This window comes from Rattus rattus, chromosome 14 (assembly GCF_011064425.1).
Source record: "Rattus rattus isolate New Zealand chromosome 14, Rrattus_CSIRO_v1, whole genome shotgun sequence".
Classification (NCBI taxonomy): domain Eukaryota; kingdom Metazoa; phylum Chordata; class Mammalia; order Rodentia; family Muridae; genus Rattus; species Rattus rattus.
In genome coordinates this window covers 7,122,360-7,147,636 of record NC_046167.1, presented here as the reverse complement: position 1 = coordinate 7,147,636, position 25,277 = coordinate 7,122,360, and the positions used below count along the sequence as shown (strand labels likewise).

The window sequence follows — 25,277 nt, the reverse complement described above, 5'->3', positions numbered from 1 at the left end:
TGTTAGTTCATAAGATGTAATCATTAGTGCATACTTGGTAAAGAAGCCGAGTGTTTGGTTTTTATGGTGGCTGGAATCTGTCATTATAATTTCCCCCAGCCAGCTTCATATAAAAATAAATTATTAATATCACAGTCTAGCATTAAATACGTGCTTACTGCATGCCAGGTGCTCTCCCTAAGAACTTAGTATGTGGATGTTGAGCTCTTCTAGGAACTCTATGGAGTAATACTATCGTTGACACCATAGTAGGGTCTGGGCAACTGAAGACAAGTGATGAGGTCACTGCCTTTCCTGGAAATGTCTTTCCAGTGGCTGTCACCCACTTTCAAAGGCCTTCATTATTCCTCCACTTGTCATCTTCTGTCACTCTCATCTTTCTCTTTCCCTAAATTTGAGAATGTGCTTCTGATTGCCAGGACTGGCCCGAGCCCCAGGAGAGGCACAGCCAACACCCTTGTTAATAGCAAAAAACTAAGCTAAGTCTTGAACTGTCTTGTAAATTATTTTTCCTTTACTTGAAATTACCAAGTTTCTTTTTTTCCATAATGATATGCCAGACTCATGACGTCACATGAAAGGGAAGAGAAATGCTCAGAGCTCAGTGTTAGCCGAGGAAATGATGTTCAGAGGTTTATAGTCTGCCTACCCTGTTTGAGACCAGTTCTAATTTAGTAATGTTGTGGCTTTAGCATGTGTCTTAATTTCCTGCTGCCTCCATTACGTCACCTGTTAAAGGCCGGGATGATCATGCCTACCCCTTAGAGCCATTGATTGGACATATACAAAACACCAAACAAGCATCTGTATGTCGAAACTTTATATAATGAACTACACTTTAAATTTTATATTATTTGCTAGTTAATTTATGTAATGGGAGAAAAACCTTTAGGATTTTGGGTGTTAGGACTTAGAGAAGAATCACTGAATACTGAGGGTCAAGTAAAGTACAAACAATGACAGTGGAAAAATAAAGGAAGATCTAGAATTACACTGTGATTGTGGGAATTAAGGAGTATGGAGGATTGTATAAGGTTTCTTTGCTTTGTCTAGAATTCTGTAAGTTGACTTAGACCACTCATCCTAATAGAAAACCACATCTTATTTTACTGACAAATTCTTAAAGTTAAAAACAAAAAAACCTCAATGCTTAGCAATTTGTCTAGTAAAAAGATATTTAAAACAAAAAGTAAAAGAGTAAGAATAACAGAGAGAAGAACAACTAATATAAAGGTTGTGGACCACATGCTTGAATATCTGTGCATATTGAGAATTAGCTCAGAAACACCCATTGTATTACACATTAGCATACAGTTACCTGTATGATAATCATGATTTAGGATGATCTGTAAACGACTGAACAGTCATCGAAAAATCACAGAATCTTAGAACAGTTCAGAGATTACTTTCTGTGGTTGATTGACTCTGGGTTGGATAGTCATTACATTGGAAATTAAATTCCTCCCTTTTCTAACTCAGAAAATTGGTATTATGGTGGCATAGTCCTTATTAGAATTTACACAAAATGATACCAGGCTGCGGCGTACTGGACTCTTTGCATGTGCCATGGTTTTCCCCTTAGGAAATGATAAAACTGTTTGAGGGTCCCTTTGCCTCCACCTGTTACGCTTCTAAAAATCTCTTCAGTTTCAAACAGATTTTGAGAATTGTACTTGGAGGGTCATGAACGGCCTTTCTGAAAGCTCTCCAGTTGCCAACTGAAAAAAAGATTGAAACACCTGCATGTAAAAATCCATACAGAATACAAAACAGTTTTTTTGAAAAGTAGTCATTTGGGGCAATGACAGTGTAAGTTTGATGAGGAAGACAGATAGGGAGACAGACAGAGAGAGAGAGACATACAGCGAGAATTGATATATAGTTAAACAGAATCTGAAAAATTTTTTTTAAACTTTTCTTAGTCAGAAAGGGCTCAGTCGGTACCTTGAGCTCCCTGTCACTCAGGTCAAAAGTATGTACTTGTAGTCTCCACATGGCCGGCCAGTCTGGCCAGTTAGAATGATTCAGTTACTGCCAAAAACAAGGTTAAGAACAATTGAAGAATTTATCTGACATTGATCCGCACCACGCACCTACATACACACAAGTTCACATATGCACGCACACACGCACGCGCACAGGCACACACACACACACACACACACACACAATTGAGATTCTAGTACAGGGGATGCAGATTAACACCATTAACAACATAAAATTTATTTTTACCATTAATATTATGGGTTTTTTGTTTTTTTTTTTTTGTGGCTTAAACAACTTCAGATACTAGCTGTGTGGAAACACACAAGCCTTTTTTACTTACATACCTGACTTTTGCACAAAGGAAATTTTGGTTTGAAGGGTACACGGGTGAAGGAGCCTGACAGCTGGGATCTTTTTCAGCCTCTACAGATGACAGTGCCGCCGAGAAGAAAGGAGGAACCCTCCATGCAGGCCTCATCGTTGGAATCCTCATCTTGGTCCTCATTATCGCAGCAGCCATTCTGGTGACAGTTTACATGTATCACCATCCAACATCAGCAGCCAGCATCTTCTTCATTGAGGTAAGTGTCAGATTCAGCCAGGAGAGCCAGGCCGGTGGAAGGGCTGTGTGAGCTAACCACCACCTGGATTTAATGCTTGGCACATGATTTGTCAATGCGAGGCCGGATGATCTAACACTCACTGCACCCTTGCACATCCATGCTGGTAGATCACTTTCAGATGGTGAGGTCCAGACCTCTTATCTCTGAAGCTCTTGAACAAATAAGCCACCTTCCCTTTGGAGACCTAAGAGAAAATAAAAACCATGCTTTCCTGTCCTTTTATACAAAATATGTTACCCAGCTGCTCTCCTGGTCCTAGAAGGAAACCCAGCCTTCCCTGGAAATGGAGGATGTGACGTAATAAATTATCAACTGAAATTTGGTTATGTATATAATGCAATAAAGTAGGTCTGTTCTCAAGAGGCTCATAAAAGATGCTGAAAATACAACTTCCACTGCAAAATGACAGATACAAAAATGAGATATTCTGTGGTCCTGCCATTTTTGTATAACATCTATATAGTTATTCATTTCTGCATAAATGCATACACATTTATCTACAGTAAGGCTCATTTGATGCTGTTCTATCCTATACAGAATATAGATTTAGCTCCAGAAGGAACATGGAGGGTGTACAGGGACCATGGCCAGGAAGGCTAGGACTAGAAGGCTAGCTAGGGTAAGGAACTGGGAAGCCACTAGATACAATCCTCTTAACAAGTCCTGCCTTTTAGCCAGGAGGTTTCCTATGTCCCTTGTAATTGCAGCTTCCAAGGTAGGATTTTGTAAGGGCATTCCTCTTCCAACACCACACAATACTGGAATACTAGAGTGGGAAGTGGAATCTGCCCTTGCAGATTTTCAGACGCGTGAGAACAGAGTTTGAATTCACTGCACGATATGTGGGAAGACAGCTTGGAATCCTGTTCACTTGTTGAGTGAGAGATTATAATGCTTTCACAACAACAAAGTGAGAATTACTATTGACCGCTATAATTGGGATGGCTGGTTATAGATGAATAAGATAATTACGTCAAAGTCATAAGCAGCTCTCCTTTTATCTATAGAAAAAAGTGTGGTCCCCTTATGTGGCTGTGCAAGGCATTTGCAATCCAGATTTTATCCATTATTTCCATCTTTCTGTCATGGCTCTCCAGCCTGGAGTGGGAATTACCCTCATATTTCACTGTTATCTTCTCCAGATACTCTCTGAACGTCCCATACCCTAGCCCTGTAGAAATTACTCGTTCCATTTCTTTCATCAACAAAGCTGTCTCCTTCCACCTCTGTTCTTAAATTCAGGTGTCCTGCATCCTTCAATGACATGAGCCCTATACATGCATCTCCCTGAAAGAACATGTGGACTTGATTTTTTTTGCTTTCACCCATATTTCTCTTTGACATTTATCTTTCTGTTTTGCATTAGTGCTCAATCTGTGCATGATTATTCTACACTACAAGACTCATAAATTTCTTAAAATCTAGGTTAAGTAACCCAATACTCTTTCAAAGAACAGGCATGTTATCAATATTTTCTGGAAGAAAAATAGAAAATTTCCAACGTGGGGTGAAATTTCGTTTGAGGCAGAATCCAGCACGGCACCCTCACTTCACCCCATAGTTGTTGGACGTGCATCCGCCCTTGCGTTTAGTAGAGAAGCTGGTAAGCTGCTTTAATGTGTCTGCATTTCCTGGAAGAATGTGGACTTCTTCCCCAAGGTTATGAATGCATTCCTTAAAGAGCTGGAAAGTGACAAGCCGTAAGTCTCAGTTGACCAGCCAGGCATCAGGCTGCTGCCACCGACGGAAGCCAACACTTGTTTGAAGCTTTTAGTACACTGAGTTTATTTTCTGACATTATGATAAAAGAGGATGCTGTGAAGTAGCTGTTGCTGGGGGAAACAGCAGCATGGTGCCTGGCGTGGGTGTTGCTGGATGTGCTTGAAGCAAATTCATAGCAACACTTGTATGGTAGCAAAATGAGACGATAAAATCCGGAAGTAGACTTTTGTTTGTAGTTTGCCTTTTCTTGATTAATAACCAGAGCCCATAACCGTGACTGTGTATGCAGTGTTTCTATAGCCACACATACTTATAGACTGTTAGGGTGAAGGGGAATTTTACGGTCAGTTCAGTCCTATACCCTCATACCACAGGGAAAGACTGAGGCTTAAGAGGGTAGAGTGACTTTCCCAAGAGCAACCATCATTTCAGCAAAAAATCACTTTTCCACTTACAATGGAAGGTGAATCGGTCTGCAAGTTCCATGCCGTTCCTGTTTTCTTCCTCATGGAAATCTCTGTTTCCTCACAGAAAACAGAATTAGCTAAAATATAGACCATGTATATAACTAAAACCCAAACTCTTATTAATTAAATACAATAATAGTTTTTTTTCACTTTTAAGAAATTTTATTATTTACACACTGTGTGTGTGTGTGTGTGTGTGTCTGTGTGTGTGTGTGAGTGTGTGTCCATGGAGACCAGAAGCTATAGGCAGTTTTGGGCTGCTAAAGGTGGGTGCTACGAACTGAACTAGGGTCCTCTGAAAAAGCAACCAAAGCCCTTTTCTTGAGACATGTCCTCATCCCCAGTACTAAATTTTTATGCCCTAAGATTAGTCAAATGTTTCTTAGATACAACACAAAAAGTACAAATGGAAAAAAAAGCAAAAAGAAGTTTTTCAGAATTGACAACTTGTTAACAATTGGAAAGTGGGAAAAAATCAACAAAATTAAAAAAACAAATGCATGTTATATGAGACAAGGGAAATAAAACTAAATCATATAGAGAATTTTCACAATGATAATAAAAATCCAATTGAAAGTCTGAAAATGACTTGAGTAGATATTTCTCTAATAAACACAAAGGAATGGAAATACTATATTACTAAGAAACGAATTTGAATCAAAACCATAGTAAGATACCATTTGATTTAGTTAATTTTCTGTTACTATCACAAATTCCTGGACTAGGTAATTTGTACAGTGAAGACATTAGTTTAGCTTAAGGATCTGAGACTAGAAATCCAAGAGCGGGAGGCTGCATCCAGGAGGGCCTTCTTCGGTGCTACAACAGGATAGAAATTTGGAATTCAAGTGGGTGCCTTCAAAAGAGGCAAAGCAGGGTGAGGGTGGGGCTCACTTTGCAACAGTTTGCTGTCACAGGGGTCAATCCAGTCACCCAGAAACAAGAATCAACGCTACCAGAAGGCAGTATCTTCATAACCTAGCCCTGAGCCCAATTGTTTTGTGATACTGGGGATTGAACCAAAGTTCACATAAAGACAAATGATCCACCAAGACGCCGTTGCTCAGCAGCGCCTCTTCTCATCCTTCCGTTTTTATTACTGTTATTTTTTTACAGTCATTGTTGCCCTCCTGATCCACCCTCCCATAGTTTCTCGTCCCATTCCTCCTGCTCCCCGTCTCCAAGAGAATGCCCTCACCCCCGCCAGGCCTCCCCATTCCCTGGGGCCGCAAGTCTCTCAAGGGTTAGGCGCATCTTCTCCACTGAGGCCAGATCAGACAGTCCTCTCCTGTACATGTCTGGGGGCCTTGGACCAGTTCATGAATGTTGCCCGGTTAGTGGCTCCATGTCTGAGAGACATCAGGGGCCGTGGTTAGTTGCAACTGCTGTTCTTCCTATGGGGTCTCCCTGATTATTTAGAAATGTCATATAATGTACCCTGATCACACTTCCTAGTCTTCCCATGTCCACTCCCCAGCTCTTGTAACCTCCCAATCCCACCCCTCCAGAAGAAGAATGAAACAAAAAATGGGTCTAATTTCTGTTGCCCGTAAACTCACTGAAGTATGGTCAAACTCTCAGTGGGTAGCCTCTTCCAGAAAACTGCGTCCTTCGTTACCTGCACACCTACCAGAAGCCATCGGTTGTGGGAGCTACACTTGAGCATCCTTATCACAATTTTAAAGAGTTTTCTTCGATGACCTCCTGTCTGGATTCAAATCTCTGTCTTTCCCCACTTTGTTGAGTTAGTTTCCAGAATCTGCTTAAATCATTATCTCCAAGTCATCGTGTTCCGGTCATGCAGCTAACTAGAGCTAGTCAGTGGATGCTTGTAACTGTACCAATATTAAAGCTAACCAGTGTTTTCAAAACCAAACTGCTTGTGGTCATGCAGACATGTGATTCTGAAAATGTTTAATCATTAACTAAATTAGCAGTTTGGCACCTGTGGTTGAACGTAGTGGAATTGCTTATGTTACATTTTATGTTTCTTGGTACAGTGCTGTCTCTTTGTTAAAATATGTTGCTGTGCTTTGTCATCGTGAAAGTGATGGTACTTTATTGAAAATTAGGACAGTGTAAAGGCAAAAATAGAAAGCCATTTATAGTACTGGGCTACAGAAATAATACCATTACTATTTTAATCAATCTACTTCTGAATGTCCTCTTTATGAAACTTAGTATTTATGACTTCATGACACTGTAATTTTACTGCAGTGTAAACCAATATCCTGACTTAGTACCATCTTTCTATTTTATTATTAAGTCTCTGAATGAGCTATCAACCATTTCAATCAAATGTTACTCTGTAGCTGTATATTGATTAAGTTATTCAGACAAGAAGTCATTAAAGCAGAAGAGCCTAATGTACACCAAGAAATCAAAAAGAGCATTCTCTCAACCTTTAAGATGTCTTGTAAGTTCCCTATGGATGCCAAAACTGATAACCTTGAACCTGGTAGCCTAAAGCAGCTCGGAGATCTTACAGTGCAGGAGGTCAGAAGGCCAAAGTCAACCTCACCAAGTCAAGGTATTGGCAAAGCTATGTCCTCGTAATTGCTCCAGAGAGAATATTTTCCAGCTATATTACTTCTGGAAGCTGTCTGTGTTCCTTGGCTCCTCGCCTCCATTTCTGTCATTTCACAGTCTGTTTCAAACACCACAGCTAAGTCTGACTCTGTTTCCTCCTTCAAGGCCCATAATGATAGCATTTAACCCACTTGCCTAATAGCAACTTCTCCATCCCATGATCTGCAATGTGTCTTAGCTCACAGAAGGTAGCACTGGTGGGTATTCCTGTTCACACTGTGGACATCTTTAGGGACCACTAGTTTGTCAACCACAAATTTCATCAACTATATAGGTTAAGTTGCACACAATCAATTAAACTATTTTTGAATTGTTGTCTTTGGTTCTAGTATAATAGACTATTTTCTAGTAATTTGGTCAAAGTTCAATGGTGCCAAAGATGTCACCCAGTGTGTACTGCTGTGTATTTCACAGTGAAATGTTAACATGAATAAAGAGGTATAGATTTATTTCCTGTATTACATAGGCTAAATGTGGTAACTGCCTGTGTGCAGGAACCAGTACTCATACACCCAATCTCCCACTTTAGAACCTCTCTCCCCAAATGAACTGTTCTTCTTTGTTACTTTTATAATTAGCCCCTTCAAGAGCACAGATGATAAGGAAGAGATCCCCCTCCATTGGCTCATTTAACAATAATGGGGGCACATGACCTAGAATGATCTCCATCACTGGACAAAGGGAAGCTGAAGCATAGATCTTAAATGATTTAGTCAACGTCTCTCATGTACTCCATGAGAGTCAGAATTGAGCACAGCTATTCCACTCTCAGAACTCAAACCTATAACCACGGCACTGGACTCCTTGCTTCTCTCTGCTAAGGATGTTTTTGTCACTGTCTAGAAGTGGAAACATAGTGCAATGCTCTCTTTAATGTGCTATGATAGTATCTTAATATGCTGTCTTTATAGTAGATTTGGCAAAGTAGAACCATCAGAAAGAGTTAGTTTAAAGACTTAATAAATCATACCAGAACCACTGCCCACATGTGTGTAGCCATTCATGACGTTGTGATCATTATTTTCTATTTAGAGTAATGACAATGACAAAGGCTGTTTATTATCTGTGTATTTTGTTCTTGTAGAAAATACATACAAGTTTTTACATGTTTTATAGACACAGACATTCCTCCTTACATGATATTTACAGGGATATTGTTTGCACGAAGGAAATGAGATGATAAATCAAGCCATTAGTCCATAAACTGTGGTTGGATGAGCGATCCATGGTTTACATGGTTGTCTTTACATATGGAAGCTCCAGCTTCCTCTCCCATCCTTCTATTTAGCCAAGCAGATCGTCTCTTTCTCACTAAGTTATCCCCTGTATTCCTCCATTATCCTCTGCAGATTTGGACCAAGTATGTTCTTTCAGTTTTATATTAGATAGCTTATTTTTTTATTTGTCTGGCTATATTGTGGTTTTCCAAAAGATATCTGATTTCGATCAAAACCTGATCTGTCTATATATGCTTTTAAAATCCTTTTAAAATGCAGTTTATTATATTCAAAAACCCGGAAGAGACAAAAATTCCCATAAAAGTGCATTTTGAATTTTTAAAAATTTTTTGATAAAACTGGTACCTCTTTGGATAAGTTAGCATGCCCAAGGTTTCCTTATTAAATTTAATGATTGCTGAATACTTCTGGGCATAAATTCTGTGATTTATTAAAATTCCAATAAACATAAATAATAGAAAACTCAAAATTGACAGGAAAACCAATAAAAAGAAATCTAGGCTTGGGGAAAGAAAGCATCATAACGAAATATATACAAAATAGACATTTCCCATTAAAAACAAAACTCCAATATTTGGAGCTGGAGAAGTGTCACAGTGGTTAAGATGGCTTGATAACTCTTCTAGGAGACTCAAATTCAGTTTCTATCACCTACATTAAGTGGCTCACAACTAGGTGTGAGTCCAGCTCCAGGAGATGTGTCAACCTCTCTAGTGCTCGCACACACACACACACACACACACACACACACACACACACACACACACTGAATTTAGAATCTCTCATTGACAATTTAAATGTCACAGATTATTAATCAGTGTTTTACTCTACTCCAGCACTGATGAGGCTAGGGCTGGGTTATATCTGCAAGAGCAGCCTGGGTCGAAGAACAAAGTCCTGCTCTCAGAATGGTTTGTCCTTATTTTTACTGTTGGCTGTGTCCGCTACACAAATTTACGTGATCTCTATCGCTTGGTGTACATTTCTGTTGAAAAATACTGGCTTATTTAAAAAAAATTGGGGGAAGATTGGGAAGAAATGTTGGGTCTCTCTATACACATCACAAGTTAGAAAAGAGCTGTGTTTTTCCCAAAGGAGAAGGATGAAACTAGAAAGCTAAAGGCACAGAGGTTAACAGGCAGCTGATATAGTGACCATTCGCCAGTGCGTTTATTTATTGTTTGTTCAGTCCCTGCTGTGTACCAGCCCTAAACAGAGTGAAGGTGAGCTTCCTGCCACGTGGAGCCAACGGGCCAATGAATGAGGAGATAGCACATTATTTAAATTAGGTACAGATTTCACATTGAATAATTAGCTTTAAATATGCCTCAGTTTACAAGTTGAGGCAAGCATGGTGGCCATTGTCATAAGACTTTTCATGGAACTATTGAGGTATACCGATGAAGTTACATTGGGTAAAGTACATAAAGGACCCTCATTGTTGACCTAAACAGTTAACCTCTCTAAAGGGAGAAAGGACTCTACCATTCTTAAATTGTGCACTCCGGCTTGGCTTAGAAATTGTAAAATAATTCCACAATAACACTTAAACACAAAGTTGAAGCATCTACCTTGTTCTTTGAGAATCTTTTAATTTTTGGGGTATATCTGCCATATGTGGAAGTGCCCAGGATTTTTGATGAACAAAATCATAGAATATTAAAGGAAAAAGAAACCCCAGCATGCATGCAAGTAGACGATTTTGTGACCTTCCCCAAAGAAAGCCCACAATTTCCCAACTGGTCACGTCAAGTGCATTTTATGCAGACCTCTATGTTAAAAACCTATAAGGACTTTGCCTTTTACTCTGTAGTAAAGGTGTTTATGGGGATATAGAAAATAACAGCATAGTTATCCATGTTAACATCACAGAGTTTCTTGTAACAGTATATTCATTGGTATTCTGATTATATCATTTTAGCTACTATAAAACCCAGATAAATAAAAAAGGATCAGAAGCCTCAGTACCTAAAGCATCCATGAGAAGTGTAATTCTGACTCAACTTCAGAGTCCAATCCTGTGGGGATAAAGAGACTTAGATAGCACGGCCTTTTCCTCATTCTTTGCTCAGACTGTGTGACAGCCGGACGCAAAGCTGTCACTCCAGCCCAGGACTTCTCAGCCTGGTGTGCAGTCTCCACCACACAAAAGTCATTTGGGCGACTGAACACTCTGTTGGCTACCTAGCCCCAAAAATATTTGTGAAGAACAAGGACTGGTGGGGAAGATGAAGCGAACCTGGGCAGCTGTGACTCTCAACTTTCCCTGGCAGTCTGCAGTGCCACCAGGAGGGAAGCCAGAGCCGCAGGGCCCAGCTGCTCTGTGTGGGAGGACAGCATGTTTACCATGCTCTCCATCTCACTCACTCTGCAGCTGCTGTGGGAGGCGCTGGGAAGACGTGATCATTAGCAAACCCATGCAGTAAACAGAGAAAGACGTTTTCCAGGGGGCCACAAATCTTTATCTTGAAGTGGCACATTTCTTACCAGCAAATCTTGCTTTTAAGGTATTTCTTAGTTCAGTCGTTAAGGAAACTCAAGAGGGGAAACGAGACACTGAAATAAATTAGTTCTTGTTTCTATTCTTAGAGAAGGTAAAAAAAAAAAATAACATTCAGTTCTCATGAGCTCCTGCAAGGGAGGTAAAACATCAAAGCTAGTAGAAATGCTGTTACATTCTTCTTAAAAAAAAAAAAAAGCAACATTATTAGGTGGCAGCTGACAGAGCTTTAACAAAACATAAGTAGAGGGGGCCGGAGAGATGACTCAGCTGTTAAAAGCCGTGGCTGCTCTTTCAGGCGTCCCGAGTTCAATTCCCAGGAACCACATGATGGCTCACAGCTCTCTGTTATATGATCTGATGCCCTCTCCTGGTGTGTCTGGAGACAACTACAGTGTACTCATATACATAAAATAAATAATTAGTTAAAAAACAACAACAAAATCGTAAGCAGAGTATATTACAAAATGTTACTTCATAGAGGACCAGCAAGATGGCCCAATGGGTAAAGGGGCTTGCTGCCAAACCCAAAAACCTGAGATCTATTCCAGGACCTCACATATAGGAGAGACCCAGTCCCCTAAGTTGCCCTCTGATTTCCCACACACACTGTAAAATAACACTAAGAAGACACTATTCGGATGTCTATGGTTCTAATAGGCTAGAAATTTATTATATACATCACTAGATAATTTGGGACATTATGTAGAGTTCATGGTGATTCCTTTTAAATGCAGTCATCAAAATAAGATTCATTTAATAGCTGCCATCTTTCATTTATTTTGCTGCTTGGTATATGTTCACTTAAATTCCCAAAACTAAAGTGTTTCTAATTTAATGAATTAATTACTTCATTTTACTAGTAAGAATTATTAAACATACTGAATAAAATATCTTTTATTTCATTGAGCTTTCTACCGCATTCCTTCTTGATTACTATATCCTAACTGATTATTGTAATAATCAGTTAGCCACACCACTTTCCCCATCCGACTTCGTATGCTCTGTGAAGAAGAAAGAAAGAAAGAAAAAAAAGAAAGAAAGAAAGAAAGAAAGAAAGAGAAAAAAACCAGTCAGCCAGCCCTGAGTGTGTGTACATAGAAAAAGTGATTACTGTAGTCAAACAATGTATGAAATGTATCATTTTACTAATTATTTTTGTGTGTAATTAGTGCAATTACCATTAAACCTTAAATAGATAAAATGTGTGCTAGCATATTAATTTCCTTCAACATTACACAAATTTAAAAATGTCAAAATATTCTGATCATTTCAAAAGATCTATTTTTGTCCTAGTCTGCCTGGGAGACATCGAATGAAATGTTTAAACAGTGTAAGCCCATAGGCTTGATGGTCTACATTGTTTTTATCGGGCTCTTCCCTAGTTGTGTGATTAAAACATAGACTCGAGTACACAAGTACTTTAGGGTAGAGACCAGCTCTGCTTTGACCATCCCTGTAGTCAAAGCTACTGAGAACTAAATCTGCCAGCTCTTTCTCTTGATTTAGAAACACATCGGTACTCCAAACAAGAAAGACTTTATAAGAGCAGTTTCTCGAGGAACTTGGCCTGTCTTACCATCGAAACAAGAAGCACTAACTCACATTTGATTTTACTAGAACATTTACGAGCACAGTAGCATTGTCTTGTCTGTTGGCCCAGTCACTGGGTAGTACTGAACCAGCTTGTTTCCAAACCCACTGCAAATTACTCTTGTTTAGAGTAAATTGCCTGTCCGATAGCAATTTATTACTCAATTAAATGTTTGCGCCCATTAAGAACCCTCAAAAGGCAGTGAGAAGATTCTGTCAGTGACTGCGTCAGGTGCTTGCTGAGTTGAATTTGGGTCTTTGTAGAGGACGTGGAATGCCGTTAATTCAAGAGCCCTGTGAATGATAAAAATAGAGTTTAAGTTTTCATTTGCCTGTCTGAAATATATTTTCAATCAATTCTTCTGAATACTCACTGTTTCCTCAGTGAGACCAAGAATTGTGTTACAGATAGAGACAGGGAGTCCAAAAGTCATGCAATCTGGAAAATGCCCAGTTCTTAGGTGGTAAAGAAAGGGGCCTCTCGATTAGTAAAACGAGAAAGAAAGGACTCTGAAGTAACTTCAAAAGATGGACTCCACATAACTGGGGAAATAAATTTTCTAATAAGAGAATTGGAAATATCAGAAGACAAAGGGTTTAGGAAGGAAACTGAGGGGTTAAGCGTAGGTTTGCTTTTAGTTTATAACCAAATCTCAGTTGGATCCTTTCAAAGAAACAACAAGAAATGAAGGTAGGACCAGCTGAAATGAGAAGAAATAATAAAATGTGGAAGAATATATCATCAGGCCGCAAAAGGAAGGGGAAAAATGAAAAGTTCAGAAGCAGAATAAAGTTCTGATGGCATGTTACAGGAGAAGGGAGGAAGCTAGGCCTGGTGACAGGAGGGACACAAATTTGAGATTGCTTTGAGCTCAGTAAAAGCTGCGGTAAGGGGATGGGGGAAGAAGGGGGGGGGGAAGGAACCGTGAGAAGGAGTGAGTGTCTCAAAGGGTGTGCAAAGGAGAAAGTGACAGCACCACCTGCTAGCTGACAAGAATATTGGACAGAAATAACAAGTATGCAGGAGAGAAAGAAATTTCAGATAAGAAGAAAGCATGAATTCTAAGTGAAAGTAGGCTGAGTGGTACAGGATTGGGGGATAACAGGAGGTGAATTTGGGAACTGAATGGATAATTAGTGGGTGTACTGTGAGAATGGTACAAGCAGGCAATAGTCGAAGCACTGATGTTCTAAGTGAAATTAAACTAACATTCTTTGCGGTTGGACTAAACTGGATAGGTGACCTTTTCTGCACTAGCTGTAGGAGTTTAAAATTCGGAATCCAAAAATGTAATAGATAGGAATTTTTGATCAAGATACTGAAGCTTTATCTGGAATTACGTGTCAGATGAATGAGTGAGCAACTTGTGAGTTGATTGAAAACGTTCCAGGTCTGACAGAGTGTGAGGTAGAGATTGGGTAAATGGCAGAGACTAATGACAGTCAATCTTGTGCCAAAGGATATAGAGCAGTAAGTTTGTGTGACCCTAAGATCCCCAGGTGACTGCTTTGAGGTGACGTTACATGAGGTCAAATAAGCAGTGTAGAAGGGGTCTGGTTGAATAAATTCAAAATGCTCTGGAAGAAACCTTGAGGTAGAAAAGGTTATTAAAGTTACTGAAAGGGACAATCAAATTAGACAAAATGAGGGGCTGACAGTTTAGGAGACTGGGAATATGAATATGCCCCAAATTAATAGGGTGGGTACCCCATCAGTGCCGAGCTTCATTCCGGCAACTGTTGATATTCCTTCTGTTCATGCAACTGTCTCTATTGACTCAACTTCAAATGAAAGGCTTTTCCTCCAATATGCCGAATATTGTTAGTGGGTATTTGATCTCCTTCGATTCTTACCGCTGTGGTTTGGTTAACATTTCTTTAAGCTTTAACATGCCAATGAATGACTTTTCCTAAACACAGTCTGTATGCTCTTAGTTTAGCAGTGTGTTTCAAATGGCTGTGTGAAAACGGTAACTTCATTGGCTGACTGAATGCATTCTTTGATGGTCGTTATCACCATGCCTTGTTAGGGCATCAAAGAGTCTAGTAGTGAATGAGAGAGTCATGAACATCGCATTTCATTCAAGAATACAGAAGATGTACTATAGAGTAAACATTCTGCAGATTAACAACAGCATTCATTATGAGTCTCCTTGCCTATATCATTTTGTTTTTATTGTAGACTAAGGTTTGGGCCCAGGTACAAGTAATAAGAGGAAGCTTTGTCTGTTTATAGGGGGTTCATTTCTGGGTAATATTTAAAATAAGATTAACTTTTTGATGGCATTACATGCCAGAAATTCTAAACTATAGTAGGGAAAACTATTTTTTGCTGGAAAAAAATTACCAGGTTAATTGCTAAAGGGTAGAGCCTGCTACCCTGGGGTTTTCCTAACCCAATGTCAATAGGAACATCAGCTTAGCATAGTTTCATTATTTGCCCATGAGTAAGTGAATTGCTTTACAGCTGCTTATCCTGGAATACCCAGTTGTATATTTGGTCCCTAACTTTGTGACAAGCATCCATTTAGAAAGTGAGTTTGCAATACTTAGGATCCTGGGTACTTGTTTTAAGTACATGAGATTGTACTCTGTACATTTGCATGGGCTTTGTAGACTTGAAATGAAACCTGTTGGCCTCACAATTGTGTATATGAAAATACAGGTCTCACAGCATTTGATTTAATTGTTTTACAACAGTCACCCTCTGAGTTTGGTGGAGCTCACTTACTCGGAAATGCCCTTTCGTACCTGCATCATCAGGAATATGCATCACAAGATGCACATTTAGTTCTCTGCGTTCTTATTTTATGTGACAATTTTTTTCTTGTTTGACTCAATTGTCAATTTGACACATGCTGCCTAGAGTCCTCTGAGGAAAACCTATACTGAGGAACTGCATAAATCAGATTGACATATATCTCTTGATTATTCATTCATAGAGGAGGGACCATCCCACTGGAGGTGGCACCATCCATAGGCAGGTAGTCCTGCACTCTGTAAGGGAGCTGACTTATGAGAAGCATTTCTCTCTGGCTTCTCCCTCAAGTTTCTACCTTGAGTTCCTGCTCTGACCCCTCTCAGGGATGCACCTTCTATCTCCTAAGCCACTTTTTGTTGAAGTGTTTTATTACAGCAACAGAAAAGAACCTAGAAAAATACCTGTTTAGAGTTTAGCAGCTCTTGTCACTTGGGCCTTAGCATATCTAGAGAGAACAGGAGAAATAGGCTCTGTAAGATACATCCACAGACACTACCACAGTGTTTCCAGAGTACATCAAGAGAGACTGAGAAAACACAGAAATATCTAAAATAGCACAGCAGGGTAAGAAGGGACAGCTGATTTGCACATGGGCGTCTGGACCATTTTCGTAGGCATAAACAGAAATGGAGGGTTTGTATGAGTAAAGATGATAAATTAAGTGGCACTCCTGATTGAGGGAATTCCCCAGACGGTTTCAGAGAAGGGGATGATAGATATGGATGAGGAACAGTCAGAAGATAGTGGGAAGTGTTCAGGCTCACTGATCACTGGCTCTCTGGGGAGCATTTATCAAATGTGTTTGCCTGAGCCCAGCTTGTGAGCATGTAAGTGAGGTCATCAGGGCCTTTCAGTATCAGTTATGTTTTGACTTTCACCTCTCAAAGTGATTTTAATTTCAGTCTGCTTGGAAACCACTTCACAGTGAAAGAAAATAAGACTTTAAGTGCCTGAGATGTAGGAGTTGAAAGCATTCCTCCACACACTGAATGTCTGGACTTGGAATGAGCTGACTTAGCAATTAGGAGCACTCGCTGCTTTCGCAAAGGGACTAGGGTTGGTCTATGGTCAGCACCCATGCCAGGCAGATCAAACTCCCTGGAACTTCAGCTTCTCAGGGGATATGGTACTCTCTTTTGGTCTCGGAAGAGAACAAACACACACACACACACACACACACACACACACACACGCATGCGCACACACAGAGAGAGAGAGACAGAGACACAGAGAGAGACAGAGAGAGACAGAGAGGCAGAGACAGACAGAGAGGCAGAGACAGAGAAACAGGGGATGGATTATAAATAAAAAATCGCTATGAATTGAAAAGAGTTAATTTAATTTAGTAGCCAGTGGGAACTCGTTTTCTTTATACTTTCAATACATTAGCTTTGGAGGAAAAAGATCATACTGCATGATTTTGACATTGTTAATGAATTTTTTTTGGACACTCTCATTTTTATCTGGGCCGGTGATACTTATTGCTAATATTTCTAGATCATCTAGAGGACAGTTCTAGAAGACAACTTCCAAATGATGAAAAACTAAAGGAAGAAAAGCAGAAAATATATAAAACATTGAGCAATCAAGTCACATAGGTATTGATCTATTGCTCGCAATTCATGGCCATTTCTAGTAAATTACTGTAAGATACTCCTTTTTTTTTAAGGAAAGAAAAATCTATAACCCATGAGGCAGAGACACTGCCTCAAACAGAAGTCTTGTATTTTAACTAGATAGCAAGTTTCACTGGCTGGAACTCAGGGCCAGTATTTTTATACAGCTGGGTGGCCAAATAAAATACAGGACACTTAAACATATTTGAATTCCAAACAAAAATGAGTCATATTTTGTTTAAGTTTTTGGGATTAAACATAGTTTGAAAGGTGACTTGTTTATCTGAAATTCAAAGTTAACTGGTGTATTTTATAATTGTTATGTCTTCAAACTTTAGCCTGGTAACTTGCTAAGCCAAGAAAGACTCAATACAGAATAAGGGAAATAGTGAATGGCTATGTTTCAAGGTATGAAAAACAAAAATATACCCTTCCTTTTCCCAGTCAACGTTTATCAAAAGGAAATGTTAAAGAGCCAACTTGGCAGCCCAAAAAAATGTGTGTTTAGATCCCTGGTCAGTCTGTGTGCCGAGTGCACAAGGTTAAAGTTTATATTTGTTCCCTCATCTTGCAATGCTGTTCTTGTTTTAAGGTACCATCCAGAATCCTCACCCTTGATCTTAGGGGGTGCCTCATTCTGCAGCAGCCACAGCACCAGATGATTGGGAATGCAAAGTCCTAGGCCTCTCACACCTGCACACGGGCTCCTTTGAGTTTATAGGCACAGAATAAAGCTTGCAGACATGCTTAATGAAAGAAATCATACAGTATTTTTTAATTTAAAAAAAAAGGAAGAAATCGGCTGTTGGCTCCTCAGAGACCAATGAGTACCTGGTGAGGTTGTACTACTGAAAAGAGACTATGATCTTAAGAGAATATACAGCATCTGTTTCCATCAGTTGCTGGATGTGGCCTCTCCGATGACAGTTACACTAGGTTCCTGTCTGTAAGTATAGCAGAAGATTATTAAGAGTATCAAGGGTGGACTCCCTGTCATGACATGGGACTCAAGCTGGACCAGTCATTTGGTTCAATATTCCCTCGATTTCTCTCCATCTTTATCCCTGCACGTCTTGTAGGCAGGACAAACAGTGAGTAGAAGGTTTCGTGGTACATGCATGGGACTGACCTAGACACTCTGCACATATGTAATTGATTAATTACACTGTTGTGCAGCTTGGTCTTCATGTGGGACTCCTAACAGCAGGATCAGGGGCCATCTCTGACCCTGTGGCCTGCCTTTGGGACCCTTTCCCCCTACTGGACTGCATGGTCTAACCTCAATAAAAGAAGCCCCAGTCTTAGTGCAACTTGATATGTTAAGGCTGGTTGATATCCATGGGAGATCTCCTCTTTTCTACAGAGAGAGGGAAGAGGAGTAGATAAGGGGAAGTGAAGTGGGGAAAGGACTGGAAAAAGAGGGCAGGGGAAGACTTCGATCAGGAAGCAAAGTTTATTAATTCATTAAAAGCATTGAAAGATTTTAAGAGAAGAGTAAGTTGAAACCTCTCTGTTCTTCCGTTCCTTTAGTTTTTCAGATGAGGAAACATAACAAGGACCCACTTCCTTTCCCTAAGCCTTGTGTTAGGGAGTGACTCCAACCACTTTCCACTTCTGCTCACAGTGGAAAGCAGTACGAAACAGCAAGGCCTCAACTTTGTGCTTATCAAGGACCGCTGTGCATACAGGCATCTTTTTTCTGGGCCAGGACTTTCACATTTACCCTTTTCTTTAACCCAAGTGCTGATCATTTCCTTTCCAAGGCTATTTAAGCCCTGAGAGACACGTGTGTGTCCTCTGTGCACCTGAGAGGTCTCCAGGCACAGTTTTGTGCACACTGCTAGCTGAGAGTACCCCACAGGTTTGTTTGTGGATATTTCAACTAATTATCTCGCCATGGACCATTGAGACAGATTTGGAAGACTGTCAAATTAATAGTACTAAAGGAGTAATTAAGGAGAATTCTGCCTACCTGACTTACCCCAGTGCCCACAAATCACTGTGAACATTTTCTTCTGAATGTAATTAATCACATACATTCTCAGAAACAAAATGAGAGGTCACCCACACTTTGTACCCCACGGTGTCTGAGGGCATGATACCCCGGTTGTCTGTAATAGATTTATGCTACATTCTGGTTTGAATGTGGGGGTTTCAACATGCATTCTGCTTTACCAGCGAGTGAGCCTGGAGTATCTGCCAGATCCCATAACACTTTGAATTGGCCATTCTTAAGACAATCAATTTGGCAATGTCTGGGTCTCAAAGAAGTACAAAGGATCTCTTCCCTATGTGGCTGATTCTCTCATCAGACATGTGAGTTCACCGGGGGGACCAAATCAATGCCCAGACTTCCAGTCTTCTCTGGCCACGCCCACCTCAGCCCGCTAGGTAGATGTTCCGCACTGCAGCAGCAACACTAAGGACTTTACTGTGAGATCATACACTTGTGCAGTTAAAGCCATAGTTAACTATTATCTGCCTCTAAGCAGATAGTAGCACAGCTGCAGACAGGTACAGAAAAGAACTCTTGTGAAGCCTGATGAAAGTAATCTTATATGTTTAGGATTTTTATAATAAACCAAGGCAGGAGGAACAATAATTCAATAATCACAACACAGACGTATAATTCAATAAGGCAAGAATAAAGGTGATAGATTCTTGCAGGAGACATGAAATACAAGTCAAAGATAGGAAAAAAGGATCCAAAGACATCACGTAACTTAATCGCCATAATATGGTTTCGGAATGGCATTGCCGATGTCTTCGTGAAGTCTTATAAAGGACAGCAGATTTTTGGCAAAGCCTTTGTCCGTTTTAGTTATGAGATAGAGGTATCAAGGGAACTATGAAAGAACAGAATAATTTTTTTAAAAAAAATAGAATTAATTTCTTCCATTTTAAATACAGATCAATTTTGTTCATGTATATCCCACGCATGCTAGAAATGACAGCATAAGGTTTTTATCATTTCATTCATGAAGCAAAAATTTTTAGGGTGTATAGTCTTCCATTTGTGGCATTCTGTCAGTGCTACAAATATATTTCAAACATTCAGGTTTTCAGTTTGTAGTATTTAACTTGTATGTCTTCTAACATATTCCAACATATTACTATGAGAAATGCCATATCCTTTATGAGATTTAGTTTTGCACGAATGAACAATATCTCGGATAGTTTTTTGTCATGCTTTATCTATTTCACTCATCCTTACTAATGAGGTGTAGGAAGGTGGTGAGCAACTAGATAAGCAAATCATATGTGACATGGGACCTTAAGGGATTCCAGATCGTCATTAAGTCTTTCTGACTTTGTGCCTAACAGTGATAAGTCAAGGAAGTACTCTCTCCAGATATGTTTTAAATTTTTCCAAAAGTAACCTGGGAAGGATCCCTGAGCAAGCACTCTGTCTCACATGTGCACAGCCCCTGGAGAGGATCCCTGAGCGAGCATGCTGGCCCAGCATATGCACAGCCCAATTCATTCTCAGGCACTAGTAAATAAAATCAAATTACTGACTTCCAAAAAGATGACCTCACATGTAGCACATGTGCAGTTTGGTCTTCGTGTGGCTTCCCCAACAACTGGAGCAGTGGTTGTCCCTGATTCTGTATATCCTGTTCCCTAAACTGGGCTACCTTTCCTGGCCTCAGTGGGAAAAGATGTGCCTAGTTCTGCAGTAACTTGATGTGCTTGTGTGGGTTGGTACCCAAGGGGCATCCCTCTTCTCACAGCAGAAAGGGAAGGGGAAAGTGGGATGTGCTGTGTGAGGCAGGGGCTTTTGTTGGGAGTTGTGATCAGGATGGAGAGAGAAAGACAGAGAGAGACAGAGAGAGACAGAGAGAGAGAGAGAGAGAGAGAGAGAGAGAGAAAGAGAGAGAAAGAAAGAAAGAAAGAAAGAAAGAAAGAAAGAAAGAAAGAAAGAAAGAAAGAAAGAAAGAAAAAAGAGTAAGGTAAAAGTAAAGTCATTTCAGAACTGTTGGCTGAGATATGTTTAAACTATTGAATTTTAAGAAGTAATTTCAACCACAGGCAAAATTGACTTTGTGAAGAGATCGATTTCATGTTAATCTTTGCTGCTTTTTCCTAGTTTTGCTAGTTTATAGAAAATGCAAATGAATAAATATAAGGCAAAAGCCATACTTAGGACCCTGTACTAGTATGCAGCTTTCATGAGGGTCATCCTCAGTAGGCTTGTCACCTGTACATCTTGAGGTACAGAAATTATTTTGTCTGGTGACCCTTGACAGCTGGACACAGGGACCGTTAAGCTCTTCTCCCTTTTACAAAAATAGAAATGATGGAAAGAATTAACAATGCTGTTTGTCTGGGGAAGACATGGCTTTAGAGAAGCCCAATTCTGAAGCTATTGAGAACTATAAGTAGTAAACCACAAGGCTTATAGTCTTTCCCTAAAGTATATAGTAGCCATGAGTTACAGTACCCACGTCCAGAGAGAGACTCAGTATATGCCTGTCAAAGGTAATCTTCAGGCCCACTGCAGGTGCTGTTCCCATGGTATTTTTAATGTCTTCTTCGGGGTAGCAAGGAATATCCAGCGTCACTTACCTCATGAGCTTTAATCAGCTAATAAATGTCAGACTTTCTGACCACATGGTGTTATGGTGGCAGTGTATAATATTATTAATAATCAGAATATAATTACCTCAACTGGCACTTTTCCAGAACATAAAACTAATACTCATTCCTGCTTGATGTGAAATACTTCCCTCACAGCCATTAATCATTGACGTTGGCATGTCATTAGCAAATCTAGCAAGAGCAAGATACCAAGTGTCGCTCTGTGAACACTGATATTTAACCTCTTTTGCATTAAAAGTCTTTACATAGGAATAAGATTCCCTCAATATTTATTGCCTTATTTACGCCAAAATTGCAGGCACTTTGATAAATGGAGTAATCACTTCTAATGTCACTGTGGCTATGAAATGCATTTTAGTGTCTTCTCTAGCTGTAGATTAATAATTCATTTCAGCACATCTATTTCAAAATCACTGTGGGTTTATTTGAAAGACAGAGCGCTGGAGAGAAAGGCTCCTCTTGTCAATACAAATAGCCCATGTTTTAGAATTAGTGTCTACCATTCAATATTATCTTGATAGGCTTACGTTTGCTCACAACCTTTGGTGATGGGTCCCATTTTTAAGATTTGACACCTTTAATGTTTGAACATAAAAGTCATAAATAGAAGTGCTGAGTTTAATAAATGATTTCTCAAGTCTGAGAGAGATTCCCTCTGTCTTATCTGCTAGGAAATCTAACAGCTAATTGAAACCAACTCATAGGAATGGTTAGAGAGTTTTATGGCCGTACTTTTTTAATGAATTAATGACAAGGGAAATGATATTGACATTGACTTGTAAAAAGAAGATTCTATATGTAACATCTGGGTTACATGTGGAATTTGAACCTTTAATCCCAGCACTCCAAAGACACAGGTAGCCATTTCACAAGTTCCAGGCCATTGCGAGATACATAGAAGATTCTGATCACCAAAACGAAACAAACAAACAAACCAAAATCAGGTTTGATTCCCAGAACGTATCAGGTAACTCACACCTTCCTCTAACTCTGCTTTTGGGGCATCAGGTAGACTCTTCTGGCCTCTGTGGTCACCTTCATTTATGTGGTAACACAAGCTCATGTGGCACATATGTATATTCAGAAATAAGTAAATATTAAAATCATAGTTCATCTTGTTGTCTGTGGCAGACATAAATGGTTATAAAGCTCTCATTAAACCTTGCCTTTCAGAAACTTACAATTGTCTGGAAGTAGCCATAGGCAACAGGCTGCTATCTCATAGGCATTAGAAGAACCAAAATGGAGGATCAAGACTCAGAGACCTTATAGAGGTGGCATACCAATTCCAGTGGGGTTTATTGTCGTTAGATCACTTATTGGGATGCATTAAGAAGCTAAGCTAGGATAGTAAAGAAAATATTCTAACTTACATGTAACGGGCTGGGCTCGAGCTTCGGATCCTCCTGCCTACCCCTCCCTGAAGCTAAAATTACAGGAATGCACCACCTATGCTTGCCATACATGATGCTGGCAATTGAAACTTGGACTTTAAGTACAGCAAGCATTCTGCCAACAGAGCCTGGTAAATATCTATCTCTTGATAAGTGCTGACTGAGATACTCATTGTTGCTGTATTTTCCTGGTTTAGAGACGCCCAAGCAGATGGCCAGCAATGAAGTTTCGAAGAGGATCGGGACATCCTGCCTATGCGGAAGTTGAACCGGTTGGAGAGAAAGAAGGTTTTATTGTATCAGAGCAGTGCTAAGATTTTAGGACAGAGCAGCACCAGTACTGGCTTACAGGTGTTAAGACTAAAATTTTGCTTATGCGTTTAAGAAAACAGACACACACCCACCACCACACATACAGGAGCCCTAAACTGCTGTAAACAGAAGGGCGACGAGATTTCTGGACAAGCCCAGCCCAGGAACGTTGAAAGGAAAACTCAGACTTGTACAAGACACCATGTACACTGAATAAAGAATTCCCTAGCAGAATGACATTCATGGTTCACAAGGAACATCTCCTGTGGACTTGCCAGGAGTGTGACGAGATGACGATGCTTTTGGTTTAGGTGCAGGGTTGCAAAGGGATCAAGGAAAAAAAATATGATAATAAATAAAGCTTTAGTTCACAAGGGATCTACACCTTTGGTTCAAATGTTCTTCTCTGACGTCTCAAAGATAATCACGTTCCAAAGCCTGAACGCTTACGCTGGAAAGAGCAATGGTGAATTTTCAAGATCACAGGGAACAATAGCTCGCACAAGAGCAAAACCAAACATGAAAGGAGGTTTTTCTATCTTTTCCAAACAGACTATCGGCAAAAGGATTTTATGTTGTGCTTTAGATGCCATTGTCCAGACAAGTTCATTACTTTGCAGGACGAATCGCTCATCTGTTCAGAAGTTCAAACTATGCCTGCCTCTTCCTTGGTAATGAATAACCTTCCTGTGAGCTGTGACACAATTTCCAAATGTTAAGCTAAGGACTAGAGAGGAGGGAGTAGCCAGTGAGGTTTTCCATTCTCTCACTGCAGAGTAAAATGAAATTTGCTTCCTAAGGTGCTGCTTCTCTCCCACCTGGAGTCCCATGGAGGCTCATTTGCTCCTGGCTAATGAAAACAGACAGAAATCAGAGGAAGATTTGTGAGAGCATTTTTTGAGACAAATATCTTAAGAAATGTTTTTTTTTAATCACTATGTCTGTATGAAAAACCCATTTCATTGTCAATCCCTGTACAAGAAGCCATTCAAGTCATCATATCCCTGGTGATAGAAAAAAAAAAGAATGAAATAACCCTGCTGAATCACACAGTAATTTTCTTTAAAGCACATAGTAGTTACATAAATATATATATAAATATATTTTTGTTTATAACTAACACAAGGCAGGCTCTTGTGGCTCTATAGAGTGTATTTTGTCATCAAGACAAAAGAAATGCAAGATGCATCACTGGTCCCTTCCATAACATTGTAAGATACTCCTCACTATTTTTATGTGACTTCCAGAAGTGGGTCATTTGGCCGCAGCATGTATCATTTTACCGCTTCTTACATCCCCTGTACCATGTACACCAACCCCTCCCTCCTTGACTCCAAGAAGCAGTTGTAAATGTCCCTTGAGTAGAGTGTTCATTTGTACCCCGATTGCAAGCTGAATACTTTGGGAAATTCCCCTAAAGTACAGAAAGGAAAGGTCACCAGACAAGGAGGTAAGCGGTTAATGGAAACCATATCCCTAAACATGAGTTCACATGGCTCACCCTGTAAAACATTCGCATTCTCTGCCAAGGAAAGTCCGGGTTCTTACAAGGTACAGCGTTCACCGTTTGCAGATTCAGGTTTCACAAAACCAAGATCCTTACCAGTTGCACCTCACTGACAATTTACAATCTGTGTACAATGTCTACACTGGACAGTGGAGTGTCATGTGCCATCTGCCATAAACAAGGCTTCTTTTCTGTCACATGTATTTTGCCTACACTTTATTCTTGCAGACGATGGCAACTTGTCCCTGACCTTAGTTTGAAATGTCAGAAAAGAACAATGGAAGAGCAACCCGGTTGCAGGATGTGATGACAATCTGTGCCCCAGCTATTTTCATGCCGTATGCAGTATCTCGGTTTATTCTTGTCG

General features: G+C 39.9%; 1 long non-coding RNA gene across 1 annotated transcript in view; it reads left to right on the top strand.

Moving 5' to 3' along the window:
- LOC116883387 overlaps positions 1-24,420 on the top strand; it is a 35,518-nt gene extending 11,098 nt beyond the window's left edge. Inside the window, exons 2-3 of the long non-coding RNA XR_004385755.1 lie at positions 2,407-2,567; positions 23,289-24,420. This is a non-coding gene — a long non-coding RNA (uncharacterized LOC116883387). The remainder of the gene's footprint in view (positions 1-2,406; positions 2,568-23,288) is intronic.
- Positions 24,421-25,277: the final 857 nt, after the last annotated feature.